Below are 27,018 nucleotides of genomic sequence, written 5' to 3' on the forward strand. Positions count from 1 at the left end.
TACTTTGAATGCTAAGATCTCCCCAGTTTTTCTGGCCATTTTAACGAAAGAAAAAGTTGTTATAACCTACTTTTGTCTAAGCATACAAAAAATTAATAGCACACGTTATTTTTATTTATCATCCATAGGGTAGGATAATGTATTTCAGTTGTATCTCACAAAGATTGAAACTTCATCAGTCCTAGAGAGAATGCTGTTAAATCTTTGTCATCCACTTATTGCTTAAAATTCAGCATGCAAGAGCATATTCTTTTTCCTGAAAGAAAGAGTTTTCTCTCTGTAGAGATAACTTAAATGTCATTTTCTGGAGAAATAATATCTAGCTATAAAAGTTGGTATGTATGAGTACCACTTATTAATAAATAAATTTTGACTCATTTGGCCCAACCTTTGAAGAACAATGGTTTAACATGAACATGAAACCTATTTCTCCTCATAATGTCAGTGACTCAGAGTTTTCACCAAAAAATTTTTGCCTCTCATCCTCTCATTAGGTTTGTATACCTGGCAGTTTGCTCTCCTGTTTGAAATCACAGCACACAAGCAATAGGGAAGACTGTACAGCAGAAGCAGTTCCACTAAAGAAAGGTTCTAGAAAAAAAAAAAGGTTCTCTACACAGAGCAAGAGGATGACCTGCAAATATTTATTTTAATCAAGTAGCATTAAGGATGCATTCTGCCCTTTAACACTTCCATTCTGGATTATTGAACAGTTTGTACTCAAACAGAATGAAGCAGGCTTGAATGACCTGTAAAGGACAGGAAGATGCTGAAGAAGAGGGACTGCAAGCCTGGCATTTAGCAGTCCTGAACAAATTGAGAGAGTGTAGCAGAAAGGATCAATGCCTTTTGTTTCACCTTTACTATTCCATTACAGCTGCTGAATGAAGACACCAGAAGATAAAAACTACAGGAGGGGAGAAAAGCAGAAATATATACCTTCATTTCCCCATTGAAAGGATAAAAATTGTCATTTGAGTTTCTGAATTATTACAGAATTTTTCACTACCCAAATCTACTTTGAACAGCATATGTTAGGAGTATGGAGTAAAAGTTTCATTGCAAACCTTTCAAATAATACATACTGAAATATATTTACTCTGTATATATCACAAACTATCATTTTTCCACAACTGTAGCTGAAGTTAATTTTAAGAAAACATGGGAGTATAAAGATGAAGAGAGACAAAGCAGTTTTTTCAGATGAACAGTTCTCTTACTAAAAAATGCAGTTTATATTCAGCAAACAATATTTGAGAATTCAAGATTTTATGAGCAGAACTGATTAAAATTAAAAAAAAACCACTTTTTTTAGCTGAAATTTTTATAATGACATGCTCAAACCTAAATATTTTAATATTCCAAGTTATCGTTTGAAATGATAATTTGCTGCTTGATATTTTTTTTTCTTAAATATAATCAAAATGCAAAATCCTAGTACTGCATCGATTTTTTTTTTTTTTTTGTAGAGTATCTTCCCCACTTTTGATAGCCACTGAACTGGAAATGAATTAGTCACACAAATCCAGCCACCATTTTCCTGAGGCATGTACGCATAGAAGCTTTAGATATGACCTGGGGTAAGTATGAAAACTAGGAAGATTTTACTGTGTTGATGCTGGGAGATTGTTGAAGTCCCCTGGGGATGAAGTCAGAAATGGATGACAAACTAGAGTGTTACAAGAAAGATTATTAATACTGAGAGATGTGTGATTCTAGTACAGAGTGCCACTAATACTGGGAAGAAACAGATATTCCTGAATACAATTGGCAGTAGATTTCATCAAAAACTTTCTGAAAAATCAAGATGTGATTCTACTGGCTGTGATTTATTGGCTATTTTATGATTTTCTTTTTCTAGAAAAACTAGCCAAAGAAAATACTTTTATCAATATTTTTAAACTTAGATGAAGAGAAGTAAAACCATAAGATTATTCAGAGTTTCACAAACTCAGGAAAATAGTTTGTGGACTCAGTTGGTCTAGAACTCTGATTCCTTAAAGAGAGAAATAATTGAGAAGACTTTAAACATGCTGTAAGCATCAACTTAATTTTGATCTGTTTTCTATGGTCATAAGAAAGAGCATAAATAATTCTTTCAGATCCGAATTCATGAATAAGCACCTAAAAAACCCATGAGATGAAAGCAGAGACTGAAAACTTTATTATGATTTATAACTGTTAAATAAAAGCAAAATGTTTTATCAATAAAAATAGAGAACAAAATGCTAGGTGGGCTCCAATGAGAGTGAGGTGATACTGGATTTCCCCTGGATACACTTGAAAAAAGACTATATCATCTATGTTTGTGTTAGCTTGATCACAGAGAAAAGATTAATACGGATAGGAAGCTATGCATATAGGTACATATTAAAATTTAGTATACGAGAAAAAGAACCAGAATGATTATGGAACAACAATCCACTGTGATGAAAACAAAGAAGGTAAGATCAAATGATGTATTGGAAAAGGTCATTTGAAGAAATTCTTCTGCTCTTTGGCTGAACAGAAATATCAGAATATTTTTATATGTTAACTTACTTCCAAGCATAACTTGAAGATATACCTAAAGAATACTTAACATTTCCCTGAAAGGATTATAAATGGTTTTGGCAGTTTAGGATAGAAAAAGGAAGATTATTTAATCCAGTTGAAATCACAAATGTTTCAATTTGTGATTTGTTTGTTTGTTTGTTTCTAAGCGAGAAGTGAGAACACCGGATTTGCCTTGGTGTTTCAAAGTACTTCTATGACTGTACACAGGAATACTTTTGTTGAAATTACAGAAATACTGGGTTTTTTTCCACTGAAACTACAGGCAGATCTGATTCCACTAATGTAGGATTAGAGATCATGAAATAATTTTTCTCATCATTGAATACCAATGTCCTGGTAACATGAATACTATTCACTAGTTCAGTTATGCAAAACAATGTGTCTGAAATATATAACTTCCACTAGCACAATGGCCCTGATACTAAGCCAGGTTATTAATTCAGCTCTGAGTAAGACTTCTCTGCTGGCTAATATCTACAAAATCATAAATCTTGGGCATCTTTCTAACATGAAAACATAACTGCACATAAAGTACAAAACAGGAGTTTAACAGTTTGAAAAGAAATACTTCAGGTTTGTTTTAATAAGCATATAAAGGTCATACAATCAAATGAAAAGAAGTACAGTTTAACCATACAGTTAGTTTGAAAAAAATTTCCGTTGTCCATGGCATCAGTGCAGCATACTTCTTCGCCTCATCAGAGAAATGTATGGCTCTCTATTAAAACAGCGATTAGGAAGGCAAGGAACTTCACACCTATATTTGAAATATGAAGAAAGTAGTATGAAATAGAAGATATCTCTTATAGTATACAAACAGCAAATTAAACAATTCAAAGTGTTTTCTTTCCTAATAGCATCTTTAACCATTTCTGTTAATGCTGACTTTCCCAGAATCAGTCTTTAACCATCTACCAAACAGATAATTCCTTTGACCAGGATTTAGATTATTAGAAGAGTAAGACAGATTAGAAAAAAATGATTTTCAGACTGCTAAGGTTTCTGGATTGCTTCACCCTGGAAAGTCCATTTTATCACTTCTCTCACTGTCATTTTGCAACCTCAGTCAAACAAAATAATTTCTGTAAGCTAATAAATGCTGAATTTATATGGCAGTCTTCTCCTTGATCCTCCTCTCACTGCTGTAGCTGCTGGTCCTGCACAGGCCTGCTGAGTTGTTGTGGTTTCTCTACCCTACTGTGGTTTTTATGTATTTAAACATGCTGGTTTCTTGTATTATTAAGGTCTCTCATTGGGGCAATATTATTGTAAAGGAGTGTTGATTTAAAGAGAAGTCTTTCTGAACACAAAATTCACTGCCAGTAGCCAGAAGAAGGCAGAACAAAATACTCAACACTTTGTAGTCAATTTGAATGCAATACTCTGATATTTTATCTAGCCCTGAAAACCTCTATGGGACCCACAAATTATAGATCACCAGTACAGAGGTTAACAGCTGGAAAGAGGATACAGGTTTGCCATCAGTTCTATCTGAATCATTACATGTATTTCTTGTTTGAAGTGTAAGCAAAATCCACAGTGCCTCTGTTACTTCAGTCTTTGAGATACATGTATTGTGATACAAAAAGCAAAGACATTCTCCACAGGGCTCCACTTATTTCAGTGCACAAAATGAGCTGTTATTAAACAGTACTTTGCTTTTGCCTCATAGTCTGCTGTGTGGTCAGAGAAATTTCTAAGCACCCACACTGTTTTTGCATGCTAATCATATCCCACACCAAAAGAAAAACAAATTTTGTCCTGAGATTTGCATATTGCTTGTTACTATAGCATCTCATGCACTTCATAAATATTTACAGAAACTACATAAGAAGGTATTGCTAATCACCATTCTGTATGCACAACGAAATTAAGGTCTGATGTTTTCAATAAATTCTACTTGCCCAACTTGAGATGCCTGTGAACTAGACTATTATACCTTATTATGTCCTTAGTATAATACAGTGTCACACATAGTCTATACATGGTTGGAGTCCCACACAAGATATCTTCCCCTCTTCCAGTTTAGGACTTCAGAATCTCCATGGACAATGTTTGTAGGAATCCAGTGCTTTTTGAGGAATGATAATAGTTAAAAAAAAATCAATGAATTATCCTGTTTGATTCCCATCCAGATTTAGACAGAGAAAGATATATTCTTGGTTTGCCTCTGACGAGGACTACTCCCACTCTGAGTGAAATTCAAGACTTTTCTTCAAATCATGGAAGAGCAAAGTTTTTCCAAAGAGGCTGAGACTTATTGCTCTCCCTTCAACAACAACAACAAACAAGCAAACAACAACAACACCGGAAAAATAACCAAAACCCAAAAACAGACAAACAAACAAAAACCTCAAAATGTCAAATCACTTTGAAACCACTCCCAAAAATGAAGTGTTAAATAGACCCATAACATTTTTCTGTTTCATAACAAATGGTGCCACCAGCCCTGCCTGGAATACCAAAAATGTAATCAGTATTTACTCCTTATATAGACAGATCTTTTCCTTTTTTAGAAACTTCAACCTATTGTTCCTCAACTAATCATGGTACCCATCTCAATCCCATGCCTGCTGTGACTTACTTCATTCTATCTTCATCCATTCCTTTAGTCTCCTTTTGTAAGATGTCCTGGTTGCAGAGGCAGAAGGACATCAATCTGCTGAGCAGAGGTAATTAGACTTTGAGTGAAAGAGGATATATAGTGTAAAACAGATACCTGCTTTTGTCTACATATATGTATATTTTCTCCTGTAGTTTCAAAATCTACAAAAAAGTAAGGATGACATTAGTTCTCATGAGTAACGGATTCCAGCTCTCATATCTAATAAGCAAAGAGTGGAATTAGAAGGGCAAGGGAACTAAAATAAGAACTCAATAACTGGCAGGCAATAAGGAAGAGAGACCAAAGAAGTAGCTGGAAGAGAAGACATAGAATTTTTTGAATGGAGCTTTTGAGAAGGAAAAAAAGATAGGAACGGATTAATCAACTAAGCAACTGGCTAGCTTGAGGGAAGAAAGTTGCTGAGCAATGCTATGCAGTCATAGGAAGTGCACCGAATGGGTTGCTGCCTTACATTAATTATCTTTTCAGCCTATCAAAAGCAGTTTTTTTTACAATTTGTACTGCCCATTTCAAACAAGCTGAAGTCAGTAAACTCTAAGCAAGCAGTTATGTTCATTTTTATTCTTCATTTAATTAAAGGTTACAGTACACTGAATAAATATTATGCAACTTCCATTTTTTTTCATGCTTAATTCTTAATTTCATGCCTGTAATTCTTATCTGTTTTGTATACTAAAAGTGTTTAGGGCTTTCTGTGTTAGTATCACAGAAGGATGAAAGATGGTGGAAGACAAGGTGAATTCTTGGCCTCACCAAAGTTATGGTAAAACTGCTGTCTTTCCAGAGACTAGGACTTTGTCACAGTATTTAGTTTAATTTCTAACTGTTGTTTACATTAGTATGCATTTAAGACATTTCACTAGTATAGGAATCTCCTATAAATAATTCCATGGTAGTAAGTATTTCACACTCCAAATCTTTATTTTAGATGGAATCTTGATAAGAAACTACTTTAATGCCAAGAAATAAAATGAAATAAAAGAGTCATAGAACGACCTGGATTGAAAAGGACCACAATAATCGTCGAGTTTCAACACCCCTGCTACGTGCAGAGTCGCCAACCACCAGACCAGGCTGCCCAGAGCCACATCCAGCCCGGTCTTGAATGCCTCCAGGGATGGGGCATCCACAACCTCCTTGGGCAACTTGCTGCAGTGTGTCACCACTCTGTGTGAAATGAAATGAAATTAAATGAAAAATTATACATAGAAAAAAATACTAAAACATGAAAGGATTGAGCACAGCCCTGCTGAAAAAGACTTTTGTGTACTGGTGGATGTGAAGTGAACACGAGCCAGCAATGTGCCCTGCAGCCCAGAAAGCCAATCATATCCTGAGCTGCATCAAAAGAAATGTGGCCAGCAGGGAGAGGGAGGCGATCCTTCCCCTCTACACTGCACTGGTGAGACCTCATCTGGAGTACTGAGTCCACATGTGGAATCCTCGGTATACAACAAACACAGACCTGTTGGAGTGTGTCCAAAAGAGGGCCACAAAAATGATCCAAGGGATAGAACACCTCTCATATAAGGACAGGGTGAGGGAGCTGGGGCTTTTCATTCTGGAGAAGAGAAGGCTCTGGGAAGACCAGAGAGTGGCCCTTCAGTATCTAAAGGGGAGTTTGGAAACGAAGGAGACAGACTCTTTAGTGAGGCCTGTGGTGATTGAACAAGGGAAAATGGCTTCAAGCTAAAAGAGGGTGGATGTAGGATGGATATAAGGAAAAAGTATTTTACAGTGAGGGTGGTGGTGAGGTACTGAAAGAGGTTGCCTGAGTATGTGGTTGATGTCCTGTTCCTGGAGACTTTCAAGGTGAGGCTGGATAAGGCTCTGGGCAGCCTGATCTAGCTGTGATGTCCCTGGTCATTGCAGGGGAGTTGCACTAGATGGCCTTTAAAGGTCCCATCCAACTCTAAGGATTCTATGATTCTATGATCCTATGGAATAATGTTAAAATGTTTTAATAATTTCAAAACCTCATAAAGGCCACAGCATAATTTTCAGCCAAAATATTTCTAAAACTGGCAGCCCACAACAACCCTGGAACACCCATGTGGAAACATGGTTTTAATTCTGGAGCAAATATTTTGTCCTCAGATACAGAAATATTTTCTTAAAATAGAATAAGACAGCTTGAAATAGACAAGAAGTTAGGAGCGCTTGTTGTGCAGTTAAAAATTAATCATATAGCGCTATAATCAAAATGATTTCATTTGAAAAGTTTAGAAAAACAAACATTTCAGAAAGTGCGATGTATAAAGTGAGGCTTCTAAATCTCTTTATGCAGGGGATTTAGTTTTCCAAGGATCATTTATCTGATGATTGTATATTTGCTCAACTGCAAATGTGAACCTACTGAATGTCGACATTCAGACTTCATGATTACAAAATCACAGCAAATTAAATGTGTGGTTTTGTCAGTGTTCTGTGTCATGAGAAATACCACTAAGAGTAAAGCCTCAGAGCACTACAAAGGAGGTCTTGCTCAAACTACAGAAACATCTTAAGAATGGCTATTTTATCTATAAAAATTTTATCTATAATGGTTCCTTGCCTGTGTTGCCTCACTGAATCTTCAGCAAAAACTTTGGATTGGATTGGCTTTCAGCCCTTTGTTATGTGCAGTGGTTGAGGAGGACAAATCAGAAGTCCTAGAGCCCAACCAAATTGTGTTTCCCAAAATGAAGTGCAGCACCTGAACAAGTAAAAGATTGTGAATATTGAAATAGTCTTTTATCATCTTTTTAGCTTCAAACACATTTAAGGACAGCACCTCTTTCACACACCGTTCCTGTAATTAGCCTTTTGTATTCGCAGAGCTAGGAATATGAAAAGCAGATTTCTGCCTTCTCATAGCCCATGAAAGCTGGCATTTTCTTTCCGTGCAATAAGCAAAGCAAATCAATTAATAATATCAATTATATCACTAAGCAGCAACATCAGTTGCTGAATCCTATTTTTCATCTTTCAAAACACCATGGTTTTTGTACTATGTCTTTCCTAGAGAAGAAAAATGCATTCCTATTTCATGTGTTCCCTCTGATCTGTTGCAAGTGGGGCACTGTGCTGGTTTACGTGATACAAATATTTGGTAACAAGTTTGCAAACTGTATACCAAAAATGTGTAGAAAAAGCCAACAGCAGAGTAAGGAAAAATGTACATGAGAAATGGTTGAAAAGATTGTCTGCATAGAAAATAGTGTATACAGAGGCTATAATAAAGCAGGAAAAAAAATGGGTGGTGATGAAGACAAAGTGGAGACCTAAACTCTCCTGTGGTCTAATTCAACATGTCTCTCTTGTGTCCCCATGGTGCTAGGATGTTGAGTTGTGTGATAGAAAGCTGGAGTGCAGGGACAAAACTGTGGGGTGGAGGGTTGAGAAAACAGAACATGACACCCCAGTAACCTAATCAGAAAAACATGCCTGTCCCAGGAGAGCACTGGCTCCATGGGTGGAGGTGACATCTATCAGTGGAAAGGCCCTTCAGAGCACTTTAACAGACCTGAAGGGGATAAATGCCTGTAGAATATTTTGGGATGCAATCAGGAGCATTTCAAGACTTCTTATGGATTACATAATGGAAGGTCCAAAGGTAATAAAAGGGAGGGCTCATGGTGATTGGGAGAAGAAAAAGCCCAGGAAAACAGAGGGGAAAAAAATAATTTTTTTTAAAAAAAGTGCAAACAGGTCAGTACAGTTGCTGTGGCTACACCCCAATCCTGATTATTTACACATTAAATTCTGCCTAACTTTCTTCCTGGGTGGGGAGGTGTCTATCTTCTGTGTATGTGTGCAGGGAGGTCTTAGTGCCAGAACCTGGAATGGGACCATGGGTCATAAGGGCCTCTGCCTCATGCATCAGAGCGTAATTACTAACCTGTATCAGGACAGACTAATTAGTGGACAAGAGGCTTGGGAGCCAGATGTTGGAGCAGCCACAAGACCAAGCTGGATACTGGAGTGTCTGAGGGGCAAAAGGCTACTGAAATTCCAAGCCAGTTGCGGGAGAGACTACAGGGCTGAGGTCTACCAGAAAGACCTGTTTGTGTGTGTTTTGGAGTGATGTAAGTGTGAAGAAACTTCGCTATTGACCAGAGTGGGGCACAAGGGGCTGGGGCAGATTCACCTGCTGTGAGCTATGGGATTTGTCAGTTCTTACTAGGTTCCATAATTGATTTTTCAAGGGCAGCAGAAAATCTAAAATAAAACTATTTCTCTCCCACATTTTTCTGGACAAAATTATTAACACACATGAACATACTGTTTATCTCAATGATTGTATTCTTCTTTTACTGTCTTTTTTCTGTGACTGCATTTCATATTCTTATACTGAATTATCCTCTGGATGTTATTGTTTATTGTATTTTAACATCTTTGGATTCATAATGCTCTAACAGCATGCAAAATACTGGAATTGTTTCTAAAAAGAAACCAGTACTTACCTCTTAATGTTGCTTTTATTTATAATCACTGTACCTGTCTCTGACATCCTGAATCTCTTTATGACATAAATTAGCAATATAATTTTAAAAACTGAAAGCTGCTCTGGAGCTTTTCAGAGGAGATCACATTTACTTTACAGTTGCTTGTTAATTGCTTTAGTGCCTAAGGATGTACAACATATGTCCTGCAAAGAGACACCCATATGGTTGTACAGTGTATGTCCTGGCACTCTGTTGCCACAGACTAGAAAACAGACTTCTGTTTAAAATGCATGGCTCAGTATATGATTGAAGGTGTGACATATAAAGGATTATAACTGACAACACTGAAGCCCTGCACCTGTCACAGCGCTATGTTAGTATACGTACTTTGCTTTGCTGAGAAAGAGAGAGGAAAGAAAATTGCCTTCAGTGAAGAAACAATTAAAAGATGCTTTATAATTTATAGTACAGGAGAGGGTTTCCTTCTGAATTGCCTGTTTTATTTGCATTACTGTGACTCAGCTACAGCTCAATTTGAGTTCAAGTGTTATAAAGAATTAGTAGTGGAAAAAAGCGAACAGGCATAACTGACCACATGGAAGCAGATTTTAAAAGGAAATAGAGCTTTTAAGGCAGCAGGGAGGTAACTAAAGAAATTTTGTTGAAGCATCTATATTTTTAGATGCCTAAAAGCATAACATTGTCTGGCTATTAGTCTTCCCTTTACTGATGAGTATTTTGGATGTACTTGATTATTCAGAAAAATGCACTAGTATGCACAACACTCAGAAATTCAGCAGTCATTGCAAATGAGCATGTTAAGCTAAGGCAAATCTTCAACGAAATAATTGTACTCTATATCTCTATTATACTCCAAGTTTTTCTTGCTTAGCTTTAACTTTCTCACTTAGGTAACAAACTGGTCTAAAGAAAGGATTAGCCTCATCTAACTTCAGCTACTTACTGAGAGAGCCTGAGAGGGTCATGCAGATAGATAAGCATCTCTAGAACAGAAATCACCCCACACATTTTAGAGATCTCTCTTAGTGTGGAAGGAATCACCCTCTAGAGTTGCTCAGCTCTTTTCAGTTACTCTGACTAGTTACTTCAATAAGGGATTTCTCTCATCTAAATTTAGACAACCAATTTACAACCCTGGTGCTTCTAAATAGTTAATAAAAAGTGAAAGACACCTCTTCAGAGTGAGTCATCCTATGTGAAACCTGAGTAATTCTTCAGGGGTGTCTTTCTCTCTTCATTGACTATAGAGGAAGTGTGGGAGTACTCCTACACGGGAATCATCTCCTACCTCAGGTATTTGGTTCAAATGCTGATGTAAGATTAATTAAGGTTTGTGTGACATTTGACATCACCTTGTGTACTTTGCTGAAGTACCTCTTCTTCCGCTAGGTAACACTGTCTTCCATATCACCATCCTTATTTTTTGCTCACAAAAAGAACAAGAGAACATGACAGAATTCATGTTTCCCCTATTTTCTCCATTGTTGTAAATTTCCTTAGGTAGCTTTTATTTATAACAAATTAACCGTATGATGTTTGATTTGAACTGGGGCTGGGTGGCTGAAAAAAATCACAATGTCACAATGTAAGTGAAGTAAATAACTTCAAAATTCTACAGTTCACTCGCTAAACTAGATTTTATTTATCTTTTGTATTGTCCTGATAGCTACAGTAATTTGCCAGTTGAAGACACGAAGAACTGTAGAATAAGAAATGTACCTTGTAAATGGTTATTTTAAAATTCCATGTAAAAAACTGAATCATTCCAAGATATTTTCATCTTCAATTTCCAGAATTTTAAAAATAATGTATCTAATATAATTCAGAGAACTGCATCAGAACAGAGAAGTCATTAAGAGACTTTTAAGAGAAAAATGAATTCAATCATCAAATAATGGTTGTCTTAGCATCTTTTACAGTTCTTTTGCATTAGTATTTCTTAGAACAAACTCTCTTCAGCCTTATTGATATGCTCCAAATCAAAAAGTATTTCTTTCTTCAAAAAATAAATGTGTGTATCATGTTAAGACACGTAAATGTTTCAATAGTCACACATAGAATAATATTATGGTCACTACTATGTTAAAATAGGAGCTTTTCCTCCTTCAGACAGTTCTGACAAAATAATGCTTCCTTACAGTGTTGTTTATTGCTTTTACACAACAACTCTGTTCCACTGTTTCATAAAAAAACATCACTTCTCCCTTCAGAAAGCCTCATTTGTCTCTAGATACAGTCACTTACTGGTGTAATACCTATCTGTAAAGTATTTTTGTTCTTTTAATTTTCCACCTCACATCATTTGTGAAGCCTTTGCCAGATGGTATCACAAAAATCAATTGTTTAGCAGAAATTCATCGGAACAGGTACCAAGAACACCCTCTTGCAAGTGTTCAGAGGAAGCTTCTCATACAAGCAGATTATTTCATCACTGCATTTGCACCTCACTCAGAGCCATATGGTCATACCTACTGCTAGACATAAGGTTTCTAGGAATCTCAACTAGCTCAATAAGGATGCTAGAAGCACATGGGGTTCAATATTTGTTGGTTCAACACTTAGCCAGTGCAAAGCAAACTATCCTTATACCTTTCCTGCTGGGGAACCCGTTGTCACCCAAGAATCTTCGCCAGCCAATAAGCATACACAATTATGAGCCCCTGAGCCTTTTCTTTATTCCAACAGCCTCCTGCATGAAGAAAGGAGGTGGGTAATTTCAATTTAATGTTTCATGGATATTTCTCTTCTAAAAAATGTTTTACTTATAAATATTTCCTTAGAAATGCAACTTTGTTATTTTCAAACCCAGTGCTGCTTTAATATTTTTCAGTGATTTCATTACGTAGTTTTTTTAAAGCTCAGAATGATTATTAGAATAGCTCAGAATGATTATTAGTAGTATTAGGAAATACTACTTTTCTGGAAGAGTAGTCAGGCACTGGAATGGGCTGCCCAGGGAGGTGGTGGAGTCATCGACCCTGGAGGTGTTCAAGGAACACCTGGATTTTGTTGAAGGACATGGTTTAGTGAGTACTGTTGGTGATAAGTGGATGGTTGGACTGAATGATCTTGAAGGTCTTTTCCAACCTTGGTGATTCTGTGATTATTTCTGTCTCAATAATTTTTGGTTCATCTGAAAATTCACTAACCTTACACTTTCACAGTGTAACATGTTGTCAAGGGTCACTGTAAAGAACAGAACAGGGTTTCACAAATATTTACATCAATTAAAGCCAGCAGTAAAGAAACATCACCCAGTTACCTGCTATTTTTGTTGTTTTAAATTAAAATTTGAACTAACAAACAGTGAGATATGGATAAACAAAGTTCATACATGACAATAATATGATATTTATGTCCACTTAGTACATGCATCCAGAATAGACAATTTTTTACCTTGACTGCCTCTAGCAGTTTGAGAAGAAATTTAATGTTATTTAGTTCGAGTCAGAGATTTAGTTTCAAAGCTGGTACTGCAAGCTACTACTACTGGTTGTCCTGTATCACCTCTCTCTTCCACATCCCCAAGCATAGCTTCCAGTAGGATCTGTTCCATGATCTTCCCTCGCAAAGAGGTGAGACTGACAAGTCAGTAGTTCCCTGGGTTGTCCTTTCTACCCTTTAAGAAGGATGTGATATTGCCTTCTTTCCCATCACCAGGGACTTCAACTGACTGCCATGACTTTTCAAATATCATTGAGAATGGCTTGGTGACTACATCAATCCTCAAGGCTCTGGGATGCATCCCAATCGTTGGGACCAATAGTCTTGTGGATTTGCAAATTCTTCAGGTGGTCATGAACCTGATCTTCACTTATAGCAAGAATGAAATTGCTCTCATAGTTCCCACCTTTTCACCCATCCACTCAAGGGGTGTGTGAAGAGCAGTTGCCAGTGAAAACTGAGGCAAAAATTTTGTTGAGTACAACAGCCTTCACCTTGTCTTTTGTTAGCAGCATGCCTCTTTGACTGCTTAGCTGAAGCCACCAAAATATATACATTGTCTATGCAGAGTCAGTCAAGGCTAAATCTTAAAAACAAAACAAAACAAAACAAAACAAAACAAAAAACAAAAAAACCCCACACTTTGTATAAAACAATCTGGCTAACATACTAAAACCTATTATTTTCTGAACTTGCAACAAAGGCCAGTAATGGATAACATGACCAATTATCCAAAAGTAGAGCTAGTAAATAGTAATTCTCATTTAAAAACTTGCAGAGTACTTTATAATTACTTATATAATATACCAGTCAAATACAAACCCTTTGAACAAAAGTTGATGCAGCACACCATTTGAGGAGAAAAAGCTTGAAATTAATCCAAAATTTTTTTTTAGGAATAGGTCACAGGACAAATTCAGATATGCATTACAGTGTTATTATACCTTGAAAAGAGAATGTAAGAAATCAGTTTATAGTTCCCAATATGTGAATACATTTTCTGTTTAAGCACTTTTTAAGAGCAGAAGAACCAATACTACTGAGAAATGAAGCTTAATAGTGTAATTGTTAAACCCATTGATTTACAAATGAGCAAACACTTGAAGGAGGTCTTGTCTAAGTGTCAAGTCTTTGCAGGTAATAGTGATGGATGAAAGGCAAAGAATCCAGTTTGGCTTTTCCAGTCTGCCTCAATTTGCCCTGAGGTGCCAATTAGGGGAATTCTTGTTTTTCATGAAAATTTAACTTATGCTACAGGAAAGCAGCAAGCTCTAATACATACTAAACTACACAATGCCATTTAAGCTTCATAACATACCTTCAGGTCTTCCTTTAAAAGGGACCAAATGGCCAAAAACTCTTCTCAAAGATACAGCATAAGTTTAGACAGAACAGATCAGCAGTATTACAGATGCCAAAGATGTTCACTGCTGTATGTAGGGCTGCAAAGAAGAGTAATAAATATATTTTAAAGTTTTAGAACTCTTTAACTCTGTTAATGTAAGGGAACCAAACTCATTATATTAACCTACAGCGAGTTTTGCTATAATAATGGGCAAACCTCACATACTAAACCTTAGAATTTCTGATTCTTTAGAAGAGCCCAGAAAAGCAACCAAATTCTAGATCTTTTCAGTACTTCCCACCCTGTAGCTGCTTAACAGGAAGACTTAAATATATTCTATTTCAGTTCTTTTCTCATTAGATTTTTTTTTCCTTCCAATCTCAGCTTTAGTTTTCAGATGTATGGAAATTCACTTGCTTGTAGTAAAGCTAGGTTCTGACTTCAGTCAGAGCCTCTCACAAGTGTGGATTCCTCCTTTCTGAGGCAGCTATGTATGCAGGGATTCAAATTAAAAAGTTCTTTCAGAAAAGAATATCTAAACTTTTCTCTTCCAAAAAAAATATAAAAATCTATAAAGCTAGATTTAATATGAATGTACCTTGCACACTGAAGTTAGAATAGAGAAAATGCTGCGTAAGGTGAAATAGAAACTAGAGGATTTGTCCCCAGATTTCTCTTACTGTGTCCAGAACATATACTATCATTCCAGAAACCTTTTCTTTGGTTTCCAAGTTGTAAGAAATTCCAGAGTCCTTTCCGGGCCCCCAGAAAATCTTTTTACATTTAGGTTATGAATATATACTCCCCACTCTTCCATTTCAAGCTTGCATGACACTAAGCTTTGGAAATTTCTTTACCTCAAAGTAATATTCCCTGCTCATTAGCTCGCAGCAGAGTATGAATCCCCCTCTTCCTTTCAGGGAGTTCTATCCTCCAGAGTTTTATAAAGCACAGCTTTCCAAAAAAAAAAAAAAAAAAGGCAACTTCCCTATTTACATATTTACATCTCAGGTGCTCTCTTTAAACATATTAGACTTTACAAGCAGAATGAGCATCATCCATCATAATATATGAAAAATTAAGTCAGATCTATTGGTCAAAAATTCAGAAAGTTTAAACACAAATAATGTGAAAGATTTTGCCTATTATTCATGCATACTTAAGCAAATGAGTGTATCTAGGTTCTCACAGGTGTGTCCATTACAAACCAGTATGGATAGATTATTTAGATTGCAGTTTAATGGCTCCATATGTTCAGAAATTGCTCCAAAAGGACCAACTTTGTGGAAAACCTTGCTATATCCAGAGTGGCTTATTAGCTCAACCACAGCACTGTGCAAAAAGCTAGAGCCATTTCAGATACTCTTCACTGGATGTTGAGTTTGAGGCTGAGATCAAACATACTGAAGCATTACCATTAACTCCACAAACTGGTGTCCCAGTTGAATTTGATACCTGATTACCAAAAGAGGAACACTCCTCTTCCCCATCTGTTTCTGGTCTCTGGTATCAGCAATACAGCAGCATCTAGCAGCTGAAAGGCTGTTAGGAACAGATGCAACTTTCTTGCCACTAAAATTCATTATATAAGAAAGCCAACCCAGCTCACCAAGTTCTGTCTCTATGTCCAATGAGTCTTTAAAAATTATTGTTTGGATAAAAAAAAGTATGCTTTGTATCAGGCTTAATGTACAGTTTTGTATTTAATATGTATGGATTTCAGCATCCAGTTCTACTCTACCAGGTCTACAGAATCTACCAGTCCATGGTGCCAGAGCAAATATGCTGAATGTATTAAATAAGTGAAAAAGTTAGGAATATAATGAATGTTTGTTGCAACACCTTCTCTTCTTATTTCTCCGATTGTACCAGAGATATGATTAGATTATAAGCAGTTCCAGGGACTGAACTATTTGTTAGAAAAATGACTGGATTTCATGTGTTATAAGCGGTCTCTAATGTTATCATTTGCATGAGAAAAGTAAGAATTCTTCAGCATGTCATAATGGCTAGTATCTATTATTCTACTAGATCTACATGTTTCAGTGTTGAAGATAATAGCCTTGAGCCACATCTGTTGTCTGCATGATAATAACTAGTTGGGGTTTTATTGTAAAAATATTATTTGCAATATAATTTGATGATACTTTTATGCAAATACTTAATTGTATTTCCTCAACATTAGGTTTTCTTCTAAGAGAAAATGTGAAAAATAAAAGTCTATCAAGACATAAAGTAGTTTACCTAGAAGAAAAAAAAGATATATTTTAGCAATATGAGTTTGATAGAGACCATCATATTTCACAAGATTACGGTAAAAGAATGATGCCTCTAGGTATGTTTAATTTGAATCACGGTGGACTAATTTTGTCAATGTCTGATAAAAGTTTCTTTGATCTACTTTCTGACAGGTCCAAAGATTTGGACCAGCTGCATTTTAACAATTTCTATGGAGACTTTTCCCCTTGCTTCTTTTCATTCAAGAGCTTTCTGCCACCAGCAATCTTCAAATATGATATTGAGTTCTGCTTACGTATTTTTACTCCTTTAAAAATATGTCTTTATTATTTGAATTAAGAAAGATCATCTTACAAAGCAATCCTGTAGAAAAAATAAATAAGAATTATTCTCCCTAAGAAGAGATGAGCTCAAAGTTCTTCAAATTCTTTTTTTCCTTAATCATGCTGTTAATGGGAGTTTGCCATGTATTGAAATGAATAAGTATGAAAAGATTCTGAAAAAGTTAAAAGTGTTAACATTAGTTGGTACAAGTTGCCCAAGCTTAATGTGTGCTAGCAAGCTGTGTAGAAAGTAGAAATAATTATTGACAGTACTGTATAAGAAAGGTTCATATAAAACAATTATAAGAATGCTTTGGTTCCATATATGTTTAGTGCATTAATTTAGTTCTCAAGAAATGAGAAAGTTGAACAACTTCCTGTATATAATATGCTACATTGTTTTTGTTATTTTTGTACTTTTCAAATATTTGAATGTTTATTAACTACACAGCTTGGACAGGTAGTGAAATTTGATAGATAATTCTTACCTTTTATAATTAAAAATCTGGTTGAAGAAATGAACATAAACCTTTTACACTTCCTTTGCAGTTTCTTTGGTTTAAGTAGTGAAAAACTATACACGGAAGAAAAAGATAGCTGGTATTGTCACTTGAGAAACAGTGCTTTTTCACTGCACCAACTTTTCCTGAACTCTGTAGATTTTGTACTTGCACCAACTGTCTAGAGTATGACACATTATTGCTATTACTGCTTCAATATTAGTCCACTCATACGCACAGATCAGCATCCCTTAGTGGCATGTCTGGCCATATATACACCAAAACACTTGTTTATTATGGACCTAGACCAGCTCTGACTTAAATAAATGGAAAGACTCTTATGGACTTCAGCAAGCATCAGTTCAAGCCTTTTGTGAACACTAAGATTTATGGCATCCTTAACATTTCATTTCCTCAATTTCAAGCACTGGGGTTTTGTAAATGATGTGCTAGATAAATACACTGTTGTCACTTAGCAGACTTAACTGGTGTGTAAAAAGAAGTCTTTTACTTTCAGATAAACTGAGGTACAGGGGGATTAAGGCTAGTTCCTCAGCTAGCATAAACTTGCATAGCTCCATGAATTTCAAATGGCATTCCAATATCTGATATATGTTCAAAATGAATTCAAAAAAGAAGTTTACATTAATGTGACAAGGATGAGCATGAATATGCAGGCCGTTTACCTAAGAAAAGGGATTAAGAGAGAATTAGAATACAGACTGTCTAAATCAGTTGCTTACTTATTTAACCAGAGATTTTCCTCTCCATAGCACAAAAATCCCAGATACAAGTACTATAGAGTAATTTTAAGAAGCACATGAAAGCTTAATATTAATTGCAGAAAGCTGGCAAATAAAAAGATTTCATCTTTGGATTAATGAAATAGTTCTTATAAATCATTCTAATTTAGCATTAGGATATTATTAAAGTGCTCTCTGTCCTGTAGTTATTTTCTTCATTCCAGAGAAACATCTTCCTACTATATTCAACAACAACAACAAAGTTGTCCAATCCCTTCCATTCAAAACTCAGGTTTTTAAAGTGCTGAATAAATTCATATAGAAAACGTCATTTAACCTATCTGGAAATAAATCTTTCTGAAAGAGAAAACAAAACATTTTCAACAGTAGCTTCAACACCTTCTTGAGTTATAGATCATTAAAAAGAGACAAACATTTGCTTTAATATTTGTGTGTTTTTGTCTAAAAAACTGTTTTAAAAAGAAAAATGGATGTTGCATGCTGCTGTTTCACACTCTGTACCAGGGCTCTGTTACTAGAAATTATTTGAGAAAACAAAAAGTGAGATCGAATTGAATAATCTAACACAGTGATTTCCTTCTTCCATTATTCTTCAAAGGAATGTTTTCATCACCTGTCTCCCTCGCTAGTTTCATAATAGAAAAGAAGGAAGGAAGCCAATCTGACCCATCACACAGTATTGCAGTTTCTGGATTGGCTCAGTCATTGTATCAGAACAGCAACATTGTTACAAAAAGTTATTAAACTTTTCTTTTTCTTTTCAACATATGAACAGTTAGAATAGGTGTGAATACAGTACCAGCAGTCAGAAAAATATTTATTGTTGATGTCTGGAAGGTTTAGATGTAACTACATTAATTTAATAAATTAATAAATGTATTCTCAAAATATTAGGCTGTAATTTTTACTTCATTGTAACTACTTAGCATAAGCTAAGTTTGCAGGAGTTGGCCAGCAGGGAGTACACATTAGAATCTAAGATCAGCAACTTTCTGTTCAAAAGCATTCTTTCTGTACTTTGTTCTCCCTTTCTCAGAGACAAGTCAATCAATACAGAACAATGACTTCACTGACAGTAACGAAAAAGAATAAAATTAAGGGCTCCAGCCTCCTTTTACAGAACCTGGCAGAAGTTTCTCCACTAACTTTGGCAGAAGCAGGGATGGATGCTAGGACCACTGCATACATCGATTTAGTCTTTCATAAGAACATATGCAGTGCTTATTGATTTGAGATGAAGCAGCTCCCTAACTGTTCTCAAGTCATAGTGCTGAAAGATATCAGAAGAATTCTATATGGCTTTTCAGCCAAATTTTTATTACCTGTACAGATTGATATAGCAAATTGAGGCTTTACATTCAGATTATCATGTCTCTTTGTTCTGAAGTGGTGCATTTTGTAAACTATCAAATCAGTTTCAAAGCTGCAGAGATGCTCTTGTCAGTGGGTGAAAATCTAGTGAATTTTGGTGTAAACAAAAAAAGAGGAAGAAAAGAGGAATTTATGCAGCTCTTGCACATGATTAGCAAAGCCATCTGTTTCACTTACTCACATAATTGTCAACTAATCAATTGTTAATTGTAAGTGTCCAGTTGCTTAACAGCATTGTACCTCCTATTGCAATTCATTATCCCAAACGCTTTACAGATCTTCAATGTCTGAATTATTTATTTTCAGGAGTGAAGAGAGTGGGAAAAATGGCAAAGGATAACAAGGAATGGAGATGTAGGTAAAAAGGGAGGAGCCTAAAGAATCCAGATGTGGACAAGTATGTATGCGGACAATGGCATCAGCATTTCTATGATGCATTGATGAAGCAGTAATGTGAAGGAAAAAGAGACAGATGGAAACTGGCAGGGGAAGACACATACAATAGAAGGAAAACAAGCTCCTGGCAAGAGTAAACAAGAACAAGCTGAAGATTTAATAAAGGGGAAATTGGGTGCTCCTGCTATCAGGCTGGAAAAAAAAAAAAAGCAATGACTTTGGTCAGTGCTGGCCAGAGTGCTGATGCAATTATCATAACCACTTCAATAGAAATTTCTTCTGAGCCCTGAGTTATAGAATTGATTTCTCAAAGTCTTTCATATATATATGAATATACATACATACATATATACATATATATAGATACATATAGATAGATAGATAGATAGATGGTATAACATACATGGTGTAACGATATATTTCACTGGTGTTAAAAGATCAATGACCTTAGCGCCTGCACCAAATATGTTCTTGATAGATGCCATTATCTCAGCAATCTATTGTTATGAGCCTCTGAAATCTGTTAAAAGAAGAATTTTGACTCTTTTAAAGACAGAATGAAATAAAAAATAGAAAGAGAGAAAGGGAATTGAATCTGTGCTTCTCCATTTAAGTGCATGATTATATTTGAAAATAAAGCTTAGGAAAGAGTGATGGATCCATTATTCCAGTAGAACACTTTTACATATTTTGATAGTTATTACTTTCTTTATCATACTACTTTTCTCCCATGATTTTGCTTATAATTATAACAGCATGGATAAAACAAAGAAAAGGCAAGTGCTTGTTGTATTTAATCAGAAAAATACCAGAGGATTACCTCAAAGAAAGTTGTAAATCCAAAGGGAAATGTTTATTTGATATATGCATTGAACCTGTGTTGGTGGTATGGCACTAGAGGGTGAACCTTCCCACCAGTATTCCATTACATTTCATTGCCATGTGACAGATGGTAGGGGGGCAGTCTGACCTGGAAGTACATATGAAGCAAACGTGTGTCACTGAATTCCTCCATGTGGAAAAAATTGCACCCATTGACACTCATCAACACTTGCTGAGTGCTTACTGGAGAGCAATTATTACATGTGAAAACACTGAGGTGGTAGGTGCTGTGTTTCAACAGTGAGTCATATTGTATAGCGCATATTTTACAAGCATGGCATGGCAGCTCTTGTTCGTAGCTGGTGAAAATACATAGCAAATTACTGGTGACCGTGTGACAAATAGTAGTTTATGACTAAGAATTTACTTTAACATATAGTGTTATTTTACTCTTTTGTATCTACTCTAATTTCCATGGAAATAAATAGGAGGCATTTCTTTCAGGGAGACCTTTTTCAGTTATGTTTACTTTAATAATTCCTGAAGCACTATTTTGTCATCCAAGGCTATATAATAGAGCAATCTAACCACAGAATCTTATGTACAGTCATTTCTCCTTTGGATAGATAAGTGGGTGTAGAGAGAAATCATACTGAGGCCATTGACCCTGACTACATTAATAACTAACTCAATGAGAATTAGTCCATAAAAACAATTATAATGATGTTTAAGAGATCATTAACATTCATGCCTTCATAATCTATTACTGAGGTATTGTGATTGCTCTGTAATAAGCTCTTGATTTTGTTTCTATGCCTGTATTGCTTTTTTCTTCTCTATAGTTCCACGTATAATCAAGAGCTTCCCTAGATTTTAGATATTTGTTACAAGATTTTAAGTACTGCAGAGACAATGAATAGGATAAGATATTATCTACCGTTATAGATGTGAATGGAAAGAATTAAAATTTTATATTCATCACAAACTTTAGGAGTTTTTTTCCCTAAGATTAACATGATGATGCAGGAGTTAGCTTCTAAGTTTAAAATGACACAGAAAGAAAACAAGCCAAGCTTAGCCTAATCCTATGAATCTAGTGTTTGAGAGCTATATATTTATCCTTCATCAATGAGGCAACAAAATCAACAAAGCAGACAGAGAGTACACTGCTGCAGAGAGAGCTGGAAGTTAGATTTTGCTTTTTGCACCTTAAAAGTTACCCTTCCACATAGAACTCATGTATTTCCCTTCTATTTTTTAGAAATAATACATTATTTGTTATGCCCTCATTATAGACACTAAAAGTCATGCAACAAGACCAGTTAAGTAGATGAGGTAAATCTGTGTGAATTAAATACTAATACTATAAGATCAGATCAATAGCATAAGAGTTTGCTTTTTTGTGTGTTTATTTTTTAAACTGACTTTAGTATACCCACACTTGACACTACAATGTGATAGAAAGTATAGCATAACAGCAGGGTAGCAAAGTCTTCAGCTACAGGAAAAGAATACAAGCCCAAATACAGCAGCTGCGGACACTGAAATTAAAGAAGAAAATTTGCTTATCTTTGGAAGACTTCAGTTACGTGGAGAACTCCAGCAATATATCTTCACCTCCACTGCCAACCCCTAAATGAGGTCTGGGAAGAGGTGGATCCTGGCTCCACCACTTCTGGTCACTTAGGTGCATTGCATGCACCTGAACTCCCCTGGGTTTGCCCTGCCTTCCCACCAGGTGGGTTCACTGGTTCAGGCTATAATTTAGCATTTTTGCTACATCATGCTAGTCAGGTAAAATACCAAGAGAATCACACTTATGTCTCCAAAACTGGTGAATCAGATTGAATTAATAAATCCAAATTCAGTCTCAATGCCTGACCTGATCTCATACTTACTATTGACCACTGAAAGATATTGAAAAATAAAGTCAGAGCAGCAAAGATGCTAATAAATAAATAAATAAATAAATAAATAAATAAATAAATAAGGAGGTTTGCAAGTGAAAAACAGAGAAAAAATGAAACAGGAGAACTATTCCTTTATAGAATAATAGAAGAGCTTAAGGTTACATAAAGAAGTTTACTGGATGGGTTGATAACAGTGTAAAAATATGTAATGGGGTAAAAAAAAAGAAAAAAAGTTATTTATTAGATAAATGCATATAGACAAATCTATACTAGATAATAATAGTAATTTAAAAAAGCCCATAACATAATATGTTTAATAACAATGAGAGCAATTAACAATTGGAACAGTTTACATAAGCGCATCTCTTCCACACATTTAAAGAAACAGAACAAATTGAAACTTTTCCTTCTAAATAAGCATACAGTTTAAATCACAGTTAATTTAAAAAAATACAAAAAACAAACAAACAAACAACTTGTCAACTTTTTTCAAGCATTCAACTTGATTTGAAACTGAATAAAAACATGGTTATGTTCTAGCTTTGGATTCTGTAACAAAATTGGGACTTCTTTTTTTTCCTTTCTACAAGTCCTTTCCAAATTACCAGATTTAGGGAAAAAAAATAACTTTTTGATCTAAGTGAGCTTTAAAGTTTTATGTTCCCCTTGTATTCATTATTTTTCAAATGTTATTTTCAGCAAAACTTTATACAAATCCCAGAAATAAAATATGAAAAGAATGAGAACATAATGAGGATAAGGCAAAGGAATAAAATCAACAAAATGGTTAGGATTAGAAGTCCATGCTACATGACAGAATGAAACTCTATAACTTGAATGTTATGTAGTTTTCAGGGAGGAAGGAGATGCTGAATGTTAAAGAAGTGATCAAATCTGATGTCAGAGAGGGAAAGATTAAGAAAACCAGAAAGATTTGAGAGAGGTCTATAAAACAGAGAGAAGGTGGTCTATGATGACAAGAAAGCTAGTTACGACTGTAGAAAAAGATTAGGAAAAAAGATAATGTGTTTAGTAAAAAAAGAAATCCAACAATTACATTCTACTGATGAGATTAATAGATTTCAAGTGCATATTGACTCCTCTTTTTACTGTATAGAGGCATGATATCATATAGCTGATCGTCGTATAAGCTGATGGTCACTTACTAAGCAAGAACTTGTAGTTGCAATGTTCAAAAGTTTCAGTCAGTCTTGTGCATTGTTGTCCTTGGTGCATTCTGAGAATTTTACACTACCTCAATTTTCTTTATATGAATATTTCTTATATCTGGTTGCCATACATATCATTTTAAAGTTGTATGAAAGTATTTCAGTTTAGGTATTAATCAGCTTTGGAGTAAGTCTTTTTGTTAACTTCCAAACCTGGTGTCTATATGTAAAACCCAAGGCTTTCTCCTCTTTATTTCCTCTGGCATCTTACCCACCAAGATTCTCCTTCCATCCCTTACAGCAAGTAATTCCAAGTACATTCACCTGTAACTAAACATATCCTCCAGTCATCTCCAGAAGTATGTCTCACATAAATTTGTTTTCTAGTTGATTTCAGCTTCTTGTTTTGTTCCTGGATGCTGATTTCTTGGATTTTAAATCAAGGATTTTTGGGTCTAAACACTTCAATGTAACTGCATAACTTGTAATGAAGCACATGTCCTTTTGTCCACAGTGTCATCTTTTGAAGTGCTTTCTTAGTTATGGAGACAAACTAATTCCTAATTATTTTATTACTTTAAGTTTTGGGACACTATAACATAAATCTGTAGCAAATAGTGGCTCTAACATTAAAACATTCTTGGAAAAGCAATAAAATATAATACATTTTTTGTGATGTAACTGTAACCCCTATGCCATGCTTTTCAAGCATGCGGAATGAATTTATTTTCCTCTTGACAGACAACCCTTTCCCCTCCACTTATCCATTAGCAGTTCTACTAGACAGCTGAAAAATCTGCATATTTATGAAAAATGAATTACTGATTAGATCAAAGAATATTTTTGTATTGATCATAGGACCCTCTCTTCTGTTACCCTAGTTAAATTGCAAAATGTCAAAATATTTAAAAGTCAGTGCTCACTAAAAGCAATTGAGGATGCCTCTGGTATTGACTTTGATATACAAATATATCCTAAGGGCACACTGTTATCAGCTGGTAGAATATGGTAGAATATCAGCTGGTATTCTCATATGTAAATAGGTGGACTAATGCTGTAGCACCTGAAAACTAATGAAAATGTTCCAACAAGTAATTGATAAAGCCAAATGATAATTGGAAAACAAAATGCATTTTACTGTCATTCTAAGGGGTCTTGGAGATTGATATGAACTCAGTATGAATTCAAGGACTGACTATTCTGGATGATGTCAACATGAATGCATCAGAAAATTCCATCTGTTTTTTCAATAAAGAAACATGAAACTATTTAATGTATTTTTTAGAATTACTATAATAAATGCATGGAAAAATTGTCTGCAGGGCAGGACTGGAGTAGGTGGGATTTCAAAGGTGCTGTAAGAGTACATAAAAAGGGAAGTCATAAAGTACTTCTTTCCACTTCACATTCATAAAGTACACAACTTGGCAGCAGTCTGTAGGTAGAAAATACCAGGTCGATAGCTGAGCTAATGAACATTTCCATTCTTGAAGTCATTTAAATGGAACTATTGGATCTTTTATTCATTCCTTTTCAAGAAAAAGGATCCCCAAATCCTCATGTTTACTTTTAGGTAGTCCTCCGTTGGCAACATCCATTCTGTCAGATAGAATAATGCATGTTTTAACTGTTCAAATTTAATATTTCCTATCTGTCTTGATAGGAAGACAGCTAAATGAGTGCTTGGTGTCTCACATTTTAAATACCTGGAAGTGCTCCATCTGATTACATGAAAATTTGACCTAGACTGTAAGGTAGAATGCACTAATATAGTGCTGCCAATCATTCTCAGCACTTCTTTACCATCACTGCTCCATCCACATTGTCAAACAATACTGTCATCCTTCAAGGCATCAAGAAAGAGCTTTACCTAATTTTCTGGAACAAGAAGAAGCCCTGAAGGCATTCAGTCCTTGACAAGCCCTTGGTGACACAAGTGAATGATGTAAACACTGCATATCACAGTGTCTACTGTTTGATGGGACTGGAGTCTGCCAGTACTTATTTCAGAGGATCCCCAACACAGCCTGCAACTCCATAGCCCCACCTCTGTATTCCAGGAGCCATTTCAAAAACACAGAATCAACACAGCTACATTAGCTCTACTTTTAGCCCTTAGCATTCTCTGCATGTTCAGGACCCCTACTCCAAATTTACCAAAAGCTCATATGAGTTACCACGTGACCAAAATCTACTTAGTGACTACTTGTCTAAAATGACACCTGTCAATCATAATATATATTTCTGTCCAATACAACTAGGAAATTCTGTCATCCTTGACTCTAGCCTCTTCTATAAATGGGGGAAGTTGTTTCCTATCCCAACTTACTCCCCTCTTCCACTTGTTAATATGAATGAACTCCATCACTGTCATCACTTTGAGAAAGGTAACAACTCTGCCTTATCCAGCATTCAAAAACACGGAAGAACACTGTTGAGGGGAAAGACTAATAAATAATTCATTTATTTAGAGAATCCCTCTGATGCCATTTGTTTTCAGTCTGTCCTACCAGTCTTTTTCTTTTCATAGTTTTTCATCCAGTTTAAACGGAGTGTCTGCAAAAGAAACAAGTGGATGTTCATATTTACGTGCAATTTAGAGAGCTTTCCAATTTCCAACTGGCCTGATCTGTGAGTTACGTCAGAAAGACAGTTCAAAGCAATATCAGCCATCCTAACTTGCTACAGTCTTCAATTCTAGATAAGACAAGACATATGTTTCACAGAATTAGTTAGCTATGGAATGGTTGAAGATGGAAGGGACCTGCGGGATCTTGCTTAAACCCTCTGCTCAGTCAGGATGCATTAGAGCAGGTAGCCCAGAACCTTAATAACTTTCTGGCTCAACAAGCTTCTGTCTGAGTCACATATCTCATGCTGTTCCTGTCTTCTCTACAGGCTTAGCCTGATTTCATCTGTTTTTGTCAGTTCACTCGTATTCCATTACTAATCCTAGGAAAGTAGACTTCTCAAAGACTCAGTCTGAGCTGTCAGAAATCTGGGAAGCTGGCCAAGATGCAGTTTGATGAGCTTTGTACTGTCTCTACATTGGTAATGTGTCTTTGTACTTACAGTCACAGTTGTATGACCGAAGTGTGACTAATGA

General features: G+C 35.5%; 1 long non-coding RNA gene across 2 annotated transcripts in view; it reads left to right on the forward strand.

The window, feature by feature from the left end:
• LOC146544517 (uncharacterized) overlaps positions 1 to 27,018 on the forward strand; it is a 48,445-nt gene that overhangs the window by 5,803 nt on the left and 15,624 nt on the right. The window contains exons 2-3 of one of the 2 annotated variants that reach the window (XR_014883201.1): positions 1,470 to 1,580; positions 19,922 to 25,108. This is a non-coding gene — a long non-coding RNA (uncharacterized LOC146544517). Of the gene's footprint in view, positions 1 to 1,469; positions 1,581 to 19,921; positions 25,109 to 27,018 lie in introns of those variants that run through there. The other variant, XR_014883202.1, reaches the window with a different exon arrangement.

This window comes from Meleagris gallopavo, chromosome 4 (genome assembly GCF_905368555.1).
Source record: "Meleagris gallopavo chromosome 4, MGAL_WU_HG_1.1, whole genome shotgun sequence".
Classification (NCBI taxonomy): Eukaryota; Metazoa; Chordata; class Aves; order Galliformes; family Phasianidae; genus Meleagris; species Meleagris gallopavo.